We start from the raw sequence: 17112 nt of genomic DNA, 5'->3' as shown, positions 1-17112 counted from the left end.
AAAAATCGACTACTATGTTACGTTATTTTAATACAAAGGTGTAGAATACATGCAGTTGCAGTGCATTAGTTTGTAACTAAGATTCAAGGAGAAATTAGATACAACAGAGCGTAAGAGTATGTAGTTTACCTACTTATAGCAAACACTGCTCTATGCTCATAACTTAGGTCCTATAAAATTTAATGGATCCGCAGCTATTGTGGGCAAAGTATTTAAGTACAGACACGCCTGATCAAATTGGGCTTAACGAAAATCTCTCGTGAACGCAAACAGGATGGTTTTAGCGAGTCTGCCTTCAAATAGCAGTGCAAGCAGATTTAACGTGCTTCAGGAAACAAAGCGAATAACCACGGTCCACGGCCATTGAGTGTTTTTGGCAGTGCGAGCTTACATCAGCGAAATTGTATCTATATTTTCCACAGTATAAATAACGGGATTTATCTCAAACGCTATTTCATGAACTGTTCTTAAATAAAGGTGTATTGTTCTGCACTTTATTCAACAATTTATTGTTGTAGTTTAATAAAACAACTCTCGTTGTAATCGTTTTACAGCTTAAGTGAAGTGCTGCAAGTAAAATTATGTTCCCCTTGCGTCTATTTATTTGTGGTTTTTTAAAGTTGTTGTGACTAAAAAATGCTTCTATTCTTAATAATGGTGAAGATAACTTAAGTTTTTATTATGTTTTGAGACATTATTATGAAAGGTGGGTATGTGAATATACATAATACAAGTACCATTTATTTCTAGCTGAGTGGTAGAGTATCGGTTATTTGTGAAATCTCGCAGGTGCTGAGAAGGACGATCTTTCAATTATTCAAGTGCAACACCACCTCCCTGACGTTGCGAACACAAACGGAGGTACGGATTTATTCTCCAAATTGTTGGAAGCTTCTATACTGCAGCGTGATTTACGTTCTAAGATTTAGCACTTCCACTTGTATCGAAACGTTAAAACATTTGTTACTAACTCGAAATCTACAACCGTACTGTTTGAGAAAACGTCCGTTTCGGCAAGATTTCTTACTCTCACGTCGCCAGCGAAAATATGTCGGGAAGCGGGAAATGAGAATGTTTTCCACTTTTAATTAAGTCTTATTTTTGTTGAGACTCGCCCTCTTAATCTTGTGATTCGTGACCGACACACAAACTAGGTTTAACATTGCTACTTGATATTGCACGAACACCTGGACCACTTTGTGAGTAACATCTGTTTCTACTAATGTTTGCTGCTTAAAATGCTGTCTATAAAACTGACATAATTTTCAACCCTTGTTGTGTTTAAAATTTACATAATGTACATGTTTGTATTATAAATGGTGTAATCATACGTGCAGATAAACAAAGTAGCTTTGATTCTCTTATTTTATCGCAGTGTTGAACAAGATAAGCTGCTCAATAAAAAAACGAGCGGCGGTAGTTCACACAATACCGCAGCTCCTGGCCGGGCCGATGCTAGGAGTAACAAAGTGTTATAGCTGGCTTTAGTTTACAGCATGAGAAAATAAAACAGACAATAACTAAGACCCACTCAACACTTTTATCATTACACGTATGAGAGATGACGCATTTTATTTAGAAGCATCGTTATTGTCTTTGTGAATAAAGTGGGCCTTCTAATTATGTTGTCAAGGACCGAGTTAATTTAATTATATAGCGTGGTTTTATTTGATTCGCAAAAGTCGTTAATTAAGCTTTTGCGTATTATACAAACGACGATAAATTCCCTGAAGAATTACGACTGTGTATCGTAATGTTTTGTTTTATAAAGGAAAATCCTTTATGTGGTCGAGGCTTTTATGGTAGTAAAATGTTAAGCAGACCTTTACTTTTATGTGAGTCGGCTATTCTATTATTTAAAGGACACGCCGGCAGCAAATTCGAAATCTGGCGGGATTCCAAATTGAATTAAACGTGAGAGCGTGGCCGGCCTACAAGCGAACTTTGATCGCGCACCAGTGTGTCCCGGCTCCTTACACTTCCTACCCCTTTAACGACTACCGCTGAAGAAACTTACAACAATCGCACTATGTATTACGGTCAGTTTGCTCCTAACAGTTACGGTCGCCCCTAAAACTTGATACACATTATCACAGCATTTTGTGGGGAAGAATCCTTTACTGCTGATAAAATGACACTTTATGCTAAGTTTATTTTACTTTATACTCCATTTATGTAAACTTTATTAAGTTTAGTTTTTATGATCCACAACCTGAATTATATACTTAAAAATAGAAAATTCATTCTCAGCCAGTAACAAAAAGAAACGGACTATATTTTGTACCAGTTCTTATTTTGGACACAAAGGCGATACAAAGGCATGGAAATAAAATATCAGGAGTTGTAATAATTCAATTTTAATTAACAAAGTTCATTTAATTATGTTTAAAAACATTGTAGCAAACAAGATGAAACAGAGTGAATGATAACACCTAATGAATTAAATGAAATAGCGGGCTTTCCTTATTCATTTTGACCAATATAACAGAAACCTTTGTAGGAGGCAAATGGATGTTAATTTAATAAATAGTCCTTCCGGAAAAATAAATTGCCGTAATTGCGACCGCGTACCGTTTGGCAGGAGAGTAGGGCGTGACTCGTTAGCACAAAATATAGATAGGTTTAAAAATGGGAAAGATGCTTTAATTTATTGCTGCTTTGCAATGCTTTCACACTTGCGGATTTTCCACTAAGTTTTCCGTGCGGTGACGACAATGTACGACGGATCGTACGGGTGATCCGCGAGCTCTCTCTTTTTGGAAACTGAAAAACCAGCAATTGTCATAAAAATACCATGTTTTCAAATTCCCATTTCCCAGTGTTGAATCACCTGCTAAAATCACAAAAATATTATATTTCCATGCTAGGTGCATGCGCCCACAGATTGCCAAAATCAAATTCCGCGCAAACGATCATTTGGCATAAAAACAAATTCTACAATTTCATGTTTCCATAAAATTTTGTTTTTACGATTACAACGTCGGTTTCCTCTTTCGATGAAGTTTAGTTTACAGTGGTTTTAATATTCGTCGTCTACGGTACGTAAATGAGGACGCAAAATGTTCCCGAAGCTACTTTTCTTAGTTCTGAACTTTAAATAGTCAATTAAGAGAAACTAGTTGCTGGTAAATGATGAACTTGCTTCCTCAGTGTTTGCTTCTGGTTTCAGGAATAAATTGAGGCCATTTGCAATTGCTCGGTTTGTTTTTATTTCAAGATGTTTATATTCAGGACATGGTGTTTTGAATGAATAAAGCACTTTGACAGAGCAGCTGATTGAAAAATGATGTCCAATTTTTATTTTATTTCGATTCTAGCTAATGGCCGTGGTGATGTTTCATGCTATCTTTGAATTTCACTTTATATATTAATACACGTTGTTTTCATAAATTCACAGCCGAATATTTTCCGATAAAGTTTTAAAGTAATAAATAGGTAGAAGTAATGGATGATCCCGAAACAGCTGGCCGTCGGGTGTTCGTTATCGGGCGGCATCAGTTGGCGGTTATAGTGCGAAACTGTAACTTAACTCATTTAGCAATCGTCACGATCTCGTCTACCACCTACAGTTTCAATTAAATGTGGACTAGTATTGTATTAAAAGTTTAGACCGCTTATTAGGATGGGTTACTGGCTATTCTGCAAATTAAATGTAATACTGGCTATTCTGCAAGACAAACTATGAACAGGCCTTATTGTCATACAAGTAGGTAAATCGGCACCTTTTTGTGACTGAAATATATGGTTTGTCGGTTCTCGTTTCTAATCTGTGGCAGTTGTTACTAGCGGTCAGAAGCCTGTAAAGTCCGAGAACTTGGATGGCCAAACTTCAAGATATCGGTAGCCTCCTTAGTTTGGTGGTGGTGGTCAGACTGTAGTAGTTTCGTTGAAAGTGATACGACTCGGTCGTACAACTATCAGCTGACTTTGGCAAAGGTTTGTAACCAATACTATTGGCTTGGATAATGTTTTCCTCACAAAGTTGTCGTCTGCTTTAAATATAATGTAAATACTTTAAGATATTAGTACTGAGTGCAGCGTCCCACTTTCCGTAAGTAGATTTTGTTAGAAGCGAAGACCTTTATACCCGTTCATGATGTCCTCCTAGCCGATTATCGGCTACGGCGGCTGTTCTCATGTAAGGAGATTAGCCAACTACGCAGGACATATTATAGTGCACGAGTATTTGCGCAGACACAAGTGCACTCACTATTCCTTAACTCTCATAACCCGATGGGACGGTAATCCGACACGACCGGAGAGAGATCAGGCGCAGGACCGACATTTACGTGCTCTCCGATGCACGGGTGTATCAATCACCAGCTTCCAGGCTCCGGGCTGCTTTGTGAAAGTCTTCTAAAACCCACAAAGCGATTTCGGCCCGACTCGGGAATCGAACCCGAGACCTCGTGCTCAGCAGCCGCACTTGCGACAGCTAGACCAACGAGGCAGTACCTTTCCCGTTCCCGTTCATATATTAGCATTTGAGTCTCGTTATTAGCAATTCGCTGCGGCCATAGATATTCTTGAAAAACTCATTCAATTTCTTGAGGAAATGTAACCGATGAACCACTTAAGTGCTATGAATTGGTATCTAAAGTATGCAAGCAGATGTATTATGTGCGTTGTGAAATAAAAACGCTGGATGTCTTCAAATAAAAACGTTGTCACGAGACTGATTGCTGCTGACATTGAACCCCGCAAATTGTTTATGACAATCTTGACGTATTCATCTAACAACATCATAGCGATATAGATAAGTATACATTAATTGCAACGGTTCGCACTCAACGTTTTGATAAAGATGAAAAATTGTTTTCTCCGGCTTAGAGGGTTTCTTCCGACGATTAATCTTTCCGCAAACCTATTGTTGAACTCCGCGGGAGGAACTTTTGTGTCCGAACTCCGACTGAGATCAAAAGGTTGCGATGGTACAGACCACTATGATTTTTAGAAACCATTTCTGCTTAAATACAAGTAAGGGATCGCGAGCGAGGCCGCAAGAAATATAAATTGCTTTTAGCGGACAATTGAAGACGGCAAGATGCATTTTTATGGAAGTTTTTTGGAGTCACGTCTACACAATTTGTGTTGGAAGTCGTTTGCTTTCTAAAGCCATTGTAGCTGGAGGCTGAGTCATCCGTAGTCGCACCTCTACGCCGTAGCAAAGGTTACGAGCGACGGCGCTAACAAAGGCCCATTGCCTTGATAATTGTTTGACTTTAACAAAGGTTATATAGATACTATTACAATAAATACATAACAAAGTCAGTTATCTTAAAATTGTTAACATAACAGTATATTTTCTTTATTTAACGTTTTATGAAAACGAAATTACGTTATTGTTATATGTAATCGTGGAACGTAAATAATTTTTATCAAGGCAACAAAAGTTAGCAAAATAGAGATACATTTATCTGTGACTTGCTTCCATAACTGTGCATTTCATGCACCCAGTATGGTCACGCTGATAGTGTTTATAACATTAGACCTATGTGTAAAAATTAGTTTATAACATCATTAGGAACACGCACAATACTCTATACGTTCACACACGTAACTTAGCCTTGCTGCACAGAACATGAAACATTCAACATTTATTCAAAAGTACTGCGGATGGATTTCGCTTTACATCCGCTGATGAAATTTATACACAAAAAAATTAAAATTCAATACTGCGGATGGATTTCGCATTTAACCACACTTATGAATTTTTGGTAACTAATTAAATTATTTCTACCATTTTAAAACCACACTTGCCATGATATTTTTGAATAAGCTAAAAATTCAAGCACGACTTTATTTAACGCTTCAAATACGACTCTGTAAATAGTATAGACACAATTGTACAAATGAAGGGAAGATTAATGCGTCGCGACCCCTATATATTTGTGTAGGGACGTTTTAGCGAGATCCGCACATCCGAAATTTATTTATAGGTTCATATAAATGACACACGTTTACGTGTTTCATTGGATCCACAATTTATGTTCGTTGAAAATGACATATTGCAGTGAAACAATTTTTAATACGCAATCACGTCAACACGATAGATTACGCCTTGTTTCGAAATCCTGACATTCTGCGGGTAGTCAGTCACTGGAAATAAAGTACTGTGCAGAAAGATTTTTTCAATAAAAGGTAGATAGCGAGGTGGCAGCGCTCGCAAACAAATTATATTTTTGGGCTCAAACTACGTTGAACTTTTTGTACATTTGCGTCGGCTTCAATTAAAATAAAACATCGTACATTTCCAGCTACTGTGTATTAATTATTTACTTCATGAATACCAATTGGGTAAAATGCTATTAGCACTCGAGGGTAGGCAGAAAGATCGAAGTGCAACAACGTCCAAGATATCATAATATATTAGGTGTCCGTCAATTCCCAAAATTTTATGAAGGAAAAGCTATGGAATATGGCTATTAAGTTATAATACATGGTCTATACCATAATGTGTATCCTTTCCTTTGCGTAAATCATTCATGGTTGGAATGAAAATAGGTACCAAAATTACCACAAAATAGTGAGCTAACATAAAATACAAAAGACATATAACCACGTTATAAATCTGCTCAGTTTTCTTATTCCAAGAGTTTCCTTTGTGTTCGATTATTAATTATTATTCCAAGTAGCCTTTGTTCCAACCGGGCCTTTTATTCAGTCCTTGGCTGAGTTCGCAAGTAGTTACCACTTTTTGAATTAAAGTTAAAGTTGGTGGGTGTATCGGAGGCGACATTTTATATCGAAAACCCTTGACTAGCCCAGACGGTATAAATGGTATTATAAATCATTATTATATTTATAGTAGGGCATAAAATCGCGGCGCGCCCTTATCGTTTAAGTTGAAAAATTTCATAGCGCAGAAAGGAAAATCAGTTGGAGGAGGCCATCTATCATGTCGGTGGGCTATCCCGGTCCAAGGAAGTTATACGTCCGAGATACAAAATAATACCGCCATCATCTGAGAGGTAAAATATTGGTCTCAGTAAGTGATAGCGGTCTAATTTTTATACCGGGGGAGCTGAAAAATGTGTGTAGGAATTTACTTTAATCTTTTTTCCTCGGAAATTACTCATAAATAAAGTGATTGTTTATCATGAAGCTTAGGTACGTGTATTATGGTAAGGGTAATTCTTATTATATAATTTTCATTCAAGTAAAATAGCGCAGTTGTTTTTCTTGCTCAAATAGTGAATATTAGGCTATAAAATAGCAAAGACCGAGCATGTAACCTAATAAAACAATCAAACCACTACATTCTTTTTTTAACGCGCTTTTGTTTCTTTTATGTGAAGTTACTAAAGGTTATATTATTTATCTTGAAATCTATGTTCGTGAGAAAACAATGTATGATAAGAGTTTGATGAAAAAGATTGAGCGTTGTTAGTCTGCACGAACCTTTACAACGATATTAGATGATACATCGATTAATCTTGCAAAAATTAATTAGCAGACGGGCAGCGCCGAGTGACGCGTGAACGGGAACAATGGAGTACCGTTAATAAATACCATTCATTATAAAACGTTTCATATACAAGCCATTTTAATTATATGAGAGAACGCTCTTTACTTTGCCTAGACTAAATACATTTTCGCTAGCCTCTCTAACACAATGGGTTCGTGTTGAAATGCCCCAAAATAATGTTAAAGGTTTGCTTAGACTAATGTTAAAGAGCTTTTGATTTATAAAAGGACTGTCATTAAGGGCAACCTTTATGAAGGATTTGAATAGGAACCTACATTACATGTTTTCAAACTTCAAGTAACGTATAGAATTTTTCAAACAGTTCACTAAGCACTTAAAGAGTGGGTGGAATATAATTTTCTTTACCGATCTATCACTTCGCCCGTTTCTCTTTTTTATTCAGCCCGCATTACCGTGAAAGGTCTTTCATGTAAAGAGAACTAATAAGGTTTCGCTTCTGCTTAGAAGTCTACGGGAAAGCCACGGAGAAGGGTTATTATTTTAATATACTACCGTACCTGTATGGTAAGCATCTCCAGTTAGAATCTAAAATATTATAATGAAAGATTATAAACTTGTAACTAGTACCAGATTTTTTTTATCAATTTTGAATTTTATTTAGAAAATTCACGCGTGGAATTTCGACCACAAGCTGAACGTTGAATGTTCTTAGCTTACCTATTGAAGCTTTTTTTATTAAATAATAATATGTAGCATTCATATAGTGTAATTAGGTATTTCAAGTGATGGTAGCTCTTGTTCGAGGAAATTACTAAAGTTTTCCTTCTAGGTAATACATCGGGAGAGTACTCAAAAGAACTCAAAACACGTTAATGTTAAATAAGTAACAAATTATTACCAAACTAACTTCTGTCTGGTGATTAACTATGTAGTTGTTTTGTGAGTTGATGAAATTTCGGGAACTTTCTAAGAGATAATTGGTTCCTAGAACAACCTTTGATGGGACAAATAATATTTAAAATATATTAATTTATAGCGACTTGAAATAAGCTCATTGCAAAGGACACCTCTTTGCAATGTTGTCAATAAAGTTATTAATGAACTGTGATTATATTTTCTGCATAAATAAAGACTGTGAGTACGTATTTTCGGTTTGTTATTAATCTCAAGTTGATTTGAATGTGTATACAAACAAAAATAGCTTCCTTTGACGACGAAAGCTGACAACTGAATACAACATAGGTGTATCATAATTAGCTAATTTTGGTAGCGACTTAGGCCTTGTGGAACCTTATTATATCAAAAATAGGTTTATTTTATTTTAGTCGAGCGTAAAATTTGACACAAAATAATCTAATTATAACGCGAACGCTTAAGAGGCGTAGCAGCCACGCAAAACGCCGTGCAATAAATCCCAGTTAATTATAAAACATTTCAATTATAATCAAAGCTCCTTCATAATTACGTGTCGTTATTTAAATTAAAACTTTTACGTTCGAACTTCTCATTTCAGGAGCCATTACTCAAACGTGTAGGTTCACTCACAAATGAGATTTCATAATTAACGTAAGCCAGGTCGGGCCGTCAAGTGCATGTGAAAATTTAACGAGAAGAGCGGAGCCCCGGTACTTCAGACCTATCTCAACCGTCATGCCAGCCAGTAGTCCGTGGCTTTGACGTTAAAAACACTCGTAAAAAAGGAATGTTTTTAACATTACTGCGATAAAATTAATTTGTTCGATGCGATTTGTTAGGTTGACGACCGCTGACTTTGGTGGAGACGTATCCACCTCGTGTCATGATTTATATGAACCGAATCACGATGTGTCAAGTATTACAATGTTTATGTCCAACTGTTTTCAACCAACGTAAGTACACGTGTAAGTTCAATTAAGAATCAACCTAATACATAGAAATTAGCTATTTACTTTCGTATTTTGTATAGTAAAGACACTTGTTTCCTAATTCTGGGTATGCCAGTAAATACCTAGTAATAAAGAATATGCTTATACAATCTTTACCATTTTTTTCCATAGTAAGAATAGTAAGACTAAAATAACGACAACAATTTGTTATTAAAATCTTCTTGATCCTATTTAGGTACCTATTAATTTAAACTCAAAATTAAATGTTTCTCTTCAACAGAAACACAATATTCCTCTAGATAGTAGGAATATTACTTTTTTACGGGGAATTTTACTATGGGTGTTTTTTGGTCCTGGCTACAGTAGTACATGCACATGGAGCCGTTGCTACAGTATCGTATGACTGAAAGGAATATTTCAGGTGCATTTTCATATAAAGACTGCTATATATAATATTCTCTGAACTTTCTATACTTGTACCTTGTGTGCACTCTTTAAGCCATAAACCATGAAGTGAAAAAAGATTTTTGTTTACAAACAGTAATTTATGACTTTATCTTTCGTCGATCCAATCCGGCTAACACGTGTATGCAAATTGATTCCAATTTCCTTATAAGCTTTTACTTTCCTGTACACATTTAGTTACAAAATACAGGGCATAAAGTAACTTTTACATTCAACCTGCTTAAAATAGCTTAAAGTTTCAAAACATAAACAGCCGCGGTGGTAACTTAAAAGTATTCTCTTCGTAGCTAGTTAGTTTAAAATGTTTAAAGACAATGTTTGTTCAACTTCAAATACCTATATTAATATTTTATGTATAGGTTCAATCCGCTCCGACAGACTGGGGCTTCAGTATAATTAGTCGGGATTTATCTCCTCTGGTCCGGCTACAAAATCGTTCCGTTAACTAATTGCATTATAAGCCTTCTTACAAAGTATTATTTTAATAGCTTATTATATCTGACGATCTAATTCTATTAGCCTTTTTGCTACTGAGATTAGTTTTTAATAAATTTATGTAAGTTGTACCTAAGCCTTGCGATTATAAATAAGCTCAGTAGCCGGCTTACTTACCACAGCCGAAGGGGAGGTTGCACATAAGAAAATTCTTAGTTTTGTAATGAAATAGTTTTGAAATCACTATGGGCCGCGCTTTTGCTACTTTTGTGTAGTACATACGCAACTATTGTTAGTAGGCAGATATTCGTTTATGCAATCACCGGGAACTGTAGTAATTGACAGGTACGGCCATCGGGGTACCCGACCCGCGGGTGCAGGGCTAAGAGTTTTTTTTTTTTTGAAATATTAGGCTAGAACATTAATTAAGCTAAAAACTTGTTATTAATCTTTCACAAATATATATTTAAAAAAAAACATCATGTAGTTTTTGCAAGTGTTTAGATTTATTATTTTCTGCGGTCACTCTCTGCCCATTTTTTAAATTTAGCGAATGAATTAAATGAATGAATGGAATGAATGTGTTAATCACCTCCTATGACTATTTACTTTTTTTTCGTAAACTTTCTGTGGCACTTATGCCTAAAAAAGACCTACTTAGGTCATGGGTTAGCAAACTTTAAACAAATGTAAGGAAATGAAGGCAAGGTTTTCTCTAGTTAAAATAAACGAGACCCATAACTCGGCCACAATTACTAGCGTTTCTCAACAGATGCGACGCCGGCGCCGCTAATTAACCGGCTTCACGTAAATTTTCGTGGAAAAAAATAAAAAGCATCAAATTATTTTGTACGAATTCGTGTTCGCTCTGTTGTTGCCAAAACGTATTTTTTTTTTCACCAAAATTCTACAGTGTTTCACAGTGATTGCACATTCCCCATTGAAAGTTAGTGAAATCCTTTTGTCATGTTTGTTTTCCATGTGAAATATCAAAATATTATTATTTAAGCAACAAAAATCACTCGTCCCTAAGCATTACCTTGATTTCATACAATTCTGTTATCTCATTAATTCCGTCATCCTCATATTAAATTAAACATAATACAACAATAATGCCAGCAATTATATTAATGTCGGTACATTAAATTGAAAGTGATTTTTATTACAAATGTCCCGCTCCCATACAGCGGCGATATTACGAGGAACAATTTTTGTGACAAATTGGGGGATCCTTACAATTAGTGCCATCTTCGCGTCTTTCAAAGAAGTGTCGTATTCAACTAGACTAATGAATGTCATAAATTTACTGAAGGAGCTCTTCAAACAATTTGGAAGACTTATCACGATGGGTCCATTCAACTTACAAGTTTAAGTGAAATATTGGCTAAAATATTTTTATCGTTTTAGTTTTAAAGTGGAAACGTATTTAGATATGAATTTTGATATAGAAAAACAATAAAACCAGTAATATTCATTTGTTTGAAATGTTTTAGATGAGACGTAGGTACTTGTCTATATTTGTATGTATTGCTGCTTTATTATTTTGAGCATAATAATATTGCATAAATATTTGATGTGGTTTAACATTTCAGAAAATTGATAATTCTAAATTGAATTATGTCTGTCGTTTTTGACTTTATGCAGTAGAATAAATTGCGCAAGTTACTGCAATAAAAAATAGCAAAAATCCACTTCTTCACAATACGCATTGGCATACATTTACCTATTTATACGTCACAAAGTAGGTATACAAAAAAGTATGTCGGTAATCAACAACAGTTTCCTTTCATAGGAACTGAACGACCCTTAGTCAGCTTACCAAGCTCTAAACCTGTAAATTGTATTAGGCAATTTGCGTGCCAACCGTCTATAAATCGGGCTTCAATAAAATATGTGTACTCCGTGCCCTAACTCCTGGAATTGCTCAACGCCGCACTATCGAAGGCCCAATCTGCTTAATACATACGACATAGCAGTGTCAAGGTACACAAATTAATATTCAGCGTGTATATCACCCCACCTGGCGTGTTGATTCAGACCACGTTATCTAACGTAGTGTGTTCTACGATGCATTAGTGCATTAGTTGGCTAAATACGCGTGCACTAAGTGCGCCCACTGTCCACGTACGGAAGATTATTGCCCATACCTATATGTATGGCTATATAGAAAAGCGTTTGTTTGGCCCAACATGTTGGTAATCTCTCTAAATGTTCTATAAATTCATGAGGTTTATCTCGATAATAGATGTGGATCGCCTGTTTGTAATGCCGTAGTGCTTCTTGTAGTTTCACTAGAGTAATTCAATGCATATTCCAAGTCTAAAATATTTATTATTCATACTAAAAACATAACTGTTTTACCATTTTATATAGAAACACTGGAAGAACAATGGGATGCTTCCTGGAAAATCTTAAAACAAGCTTGACGTCTAAATGCTGTAGAAAACTTCCTGCGTTCTACGTACATTCCTGAATAGTTCTCTGTTATGAAGTTTGTAAATTATTCGTAGATTGCAAAAATCTAAACAAAAACTGGCAGCTTGCAGTTTTGTTATTTTGTTTTGCAACGAGAACACTGCCGCCGGCGCCGCGTGGAAATATTTGACCGTACCTTTATGGTTCTAACACGCACGAATACAGCCATTTAGAATTCCTGCGATTTCAAACATAATTATTCTGTAATTTTTGCTGGATAATTTTAACTTAGCTTAATTCCTCCCCCGGGATAATTAAAATCCCCTAAGCGGTTCAATTATGATACGCATTATTATGTTTTTAGAATGCCTTCTCAGTAAAAGCTTCCGGACATTTTATCAGTATTTAGCTTAGGAAATTAAATAATGTACACAGGGAGAAAAAACGTTAGTATTACACTTATTGATGATAATTTATGTGATCATTTATTTTCGGACAATTTATTAACGTGTACGCAAATTCCTGGCTGGCTCCAAAGAAATATTGTCTTTGTACGTTTTGTTTTGTTCTCATTTGCGGGAAACAGGGTGGTTGCTTTAATTTGCCTCTTGCGATAAGGAATTTAACAATACAAGGTGTTTACTTGACGCACTTTCCTTAGCGAATGTTTTGTGATACGTTTTATGAGATGCCATTAAAGAGAATTATTGCTATTGTTCGAGATATAGCGGTTCAACTTCATTTTAAACGAGCTCGCCGCCCTTCAACACGGCTTGTGGTTTATTGTTTAAGCCTAGTCTGATTAGTTAGCCGGCCTTGTACAAGAGACATTATACTGAAAATGTACTTATGACTAAGTTATTTTATGAGATTCTTTCGAAACATAGTTCTTTAATTTAAAATACTAAACTTTATTCTAGTCTGTTCTCAATTTGTATGCTGGAATTTGTAGCCTAAATATGTAACGAACAGTTACAGGTACATACTTATGTGTACTGCTGACCGCGTGAGTAGGTCGCTACACAGAATTATGTGGAGTAGATATAACCATAATGACCGCGATAAGCTTTGGATTAGGACATGGGTTAATTATTTTTTTCCTACGCTTTATAAATGATTTTATAATTATTCCAATCTGGCTTCGATAAATAATTTATTTTACCTAAAACATCTTTTCCTAAGAAAATAAAGTGATATCTTTGTTACAAGGTAAAACTTTTTTCGCCTTTTCTAAAGCAGATTCAAAATCTTATTCAATTTAGCTTAGCCGCTAAAGCTGGGGCCAGGGGTAAACAATACCGGCAATACTGGTTCAATTTGGTTTCGCTCTTAGCCGGTACAAGTAGAATAACACCATGTACTTAGAGCGTACGTGTATACTTAGTGGTGTGACGTCAGTACATGTACGTCACAGGTATTTTGAAGCAGTCTTACCTTTAATATCCTTGCTCGCGTCGTGTCGCGTGGCACTGCAGTAATCTGTTTGCTAGCGAGTTTGCGATGCGACGTAAAGAGTGCTGTCTCGACACTCCTGCCTGTAGATATTCTATCTTAATTCTCTAAATAATATTATTTGCCTTCACTTTTAACGTCAAGTCTATCCTTTGTTGCTTTTATATTTTGATAGTTTTGCCTCGCGGCTGTTCTTTGGGAGAGCCTGTTTCTGACCGCTTTAGTTTGTTTACGAGCATATTATTATAAAAGTTTTTCTTGTGACTTTCAATTTATTTTTTTATTCATATATTTGTAATATATAAATGGGCTTAGGAGAGTTATTACGTGACGTAACTTCATTGACAAGACTGCTTTAGAAAACACACTTTATCGATTTCTAAGCCAAATTAATTACGAACTGAAAATGAAACAAAACTGAATCTATTGCTTAATAAAGGCAGACAAAGAGCAAAGTTTAATTACAAAACGTTTGGTCTAGCGAGTCAATTCAGCGGTAATTACTGGGCGGCACATGCAGCGAACCATCATAAAACAATAGGTACACAATACTATTATTGAAGGCATGATATTTTCCGTCAGTCGCCTCCGGCCTGTAAACGCTGGGTTTGGAATCAAGCCAATTCTTTTTTTGTTACCCTTGTCTTTCACAAAAACCCGTTGTGTTGTCATTGTCATACTATACAAGGCACTGATAGAATTAATCAGTTTAATGTATATCACAATTGCAAAGTTTATGTACTTTGTTCAGCATAAATGCGAGTCGTAAATCTTCATTTGTTTTCACTTTATATGCTTTCTGTTTTACAGAACATCGTTTATGAATATTTTGAGGGATATCTACTAGTTGTTATATTTCAGTATTATCTCTTAGTTAAGGTTTTTAATGGATTTATAACGCTCAATAATTACAACGCTCAACATAGTAATATAAAATAAAATGTTCCAATAATTATAAACTTCAATCAGTGCATGGACCAATAGATTTATTTGTTTTTGGTAAATGTTATTCAAAAAACAATTTTGTAATACATGGCTGAAGAGTTCTTGAAATAACATATTTTCAATTTCATTTGATATTTATTTTTCACATTATTTATTTTGTAAATGGATAGATATCGTCTGTATTGGCCTCTAGAATATTAGTAATTGGCGATAGTCTATCTCGTAAAGTTAAAGTTAGATAAATGACCGTGCCTTTATTGGCTCGGCGGATAAACTCTGAGAGTTTGCCAGATATTTCACTTACTAATCGATAGGTACTTAAACTTAGGGGACTATTCTCTCGTAATTCTGCGAGAATGTACGAACACGTGTGTACACGGAGATTATGAGTTGAATCCTCTCTGTTCCGTTAGTATGTACTATAACTGAGGTACTTTTGGAAAAGAGATTGTCCCACTCAACACCTATATAAATTAAATGGAAACAAAGATTTGTTAATGTAAAAATTATACAGAAATGCTTGAATTACCTAAGCATGAAATTAAGGTTTTTTTTTATTTCAAAATTCCAAATAAGGCGATTTTCAATACCACAATATTTTCACGAAAGATGGGTTGTATTTTTCACTTTAAAGTTTAAGAAATAGTATCTAACTTAAGACCACTTCATATTTCTAAACTAAACTTCAGCATGGAAGTTATCTTTATTAAAGCACTTTCAGTCTAGTTTTCTGTGAAAACAAGCTAAAAGGTCATGGTCTTCCGTTAGTCCAGACATTTCGGTAGAATTATGTAAGGGTAAAAGCATTAGGTAGCGTCATAACTGACCTTTACTGAAGAACTGTACAACCTCCAACTATTCAAGTCAACCTGTCAAGGCGGAAAATAGGTCAAACCAAATATTTAATATTGGTTTGTTTTTGGAGAAATATTATTTGTTCCATTATATTCTAAGTACAGCGAGGAATTTGGGTTATTATTTTGATGTTCATTTCTTTGATTTGAATTTTCTCCGATTGTATGCTTTTGGTGATTCTTATTAACGACCAAAAAAGGTCATTCAAATAGGCGTATGCTGTGCTTCACGTGGGTATCGGTATGAATCGTCGGTATAATTGCTTTGTTCTATCATCCTGGTGTCTGCAAGCAGCAAGGTCACACGGCACGCTTAGCGCTCGCAGTCGCCGAGCAACCGAGCGCAGTCCCAGCAATTAGTCGCCGGCGTCAGTTGGTAAATATTAACACTGGTAATTGTACGTTGAACGTCAGCTCCCTCGATGTTCGTTACAGTGCCCACTTGCAACCTGAATACAAATGAATCCATTATACGAAAGTGCGCAGATAGCACATCGACACCAATATCACGTAACACCCGTGTATGCTGAAGTACTAACGTGTTTTTGTAAACATTCCTAGCTTTCATTGATTTATTTACCTTTTTTTGTCGCTGGAATACAAGTCTGTTGTGGAATGTCGAGTATACAGATCCTGAAATAGTCAAAGAGAACCTTTGTCCCCTTTTGTATCCCATCTTTTGTGCGTAGACCTCTGAAATCTAACATTTATCTCGGAGGATTTATTGTATGAGAACACTACATAATACGATTGTTTGTGGCTACACCGTACCTACTAGACGGAAAAGTTTCTTAGGCCCTTCTGCTTATCTAGTTAGAGCTATTATTACCTACCCATTATTTCTAAAATACAACGATTTGTTACCAAGCTTACAACAAAATAAGAAAAAGTGATTTAAAATAAGAGAAAGTGAAAAAGCGTTAAAAGTAGAAACCTAATTACCTATGTGTATTTGTATTTCCACAGATTTGAGAAAATTATTTATACTTAACTTAAACATCTTACAAAATATACCTACAGATATAAAATAATTACTTAGCTTCGGCCCTCAGTTTACCTGCGTCCTGAGTAAAACTCTTTCCCGTACATCGTTGGTTTTCTCGGGACGCATAGGTATAGCTTATAAATATTATTCTTATAAATAATAGAGCTTATTACTGTCATGTTTTGATCAAAATTTTTTTGAGTGAACGGGGAACCCATCTAAAACTTTCGCATTCATAATATTATTATTAATCGGATTTGTTACCAA

The sequence above is a fragment of the Helicoverpa armigera genome, chromosome 12 (genome assembly GCF_030705265.1).
Source record: "Helicoverpa armigera isolate CAAS_96S chromosome 12, ASM3070526v1, whole genome shotgun sequence".
Classification (NCBI taxonomy): domain Eukaryota; kingdom Metazoa; phylum Arthropoda; class Insecta; order Lepidoptera; family Noctuidae; genus Helicoverpa; species Helicoverpa armigera.
This window is presented reverse-complemented; position numbering follows the sequence as displayed.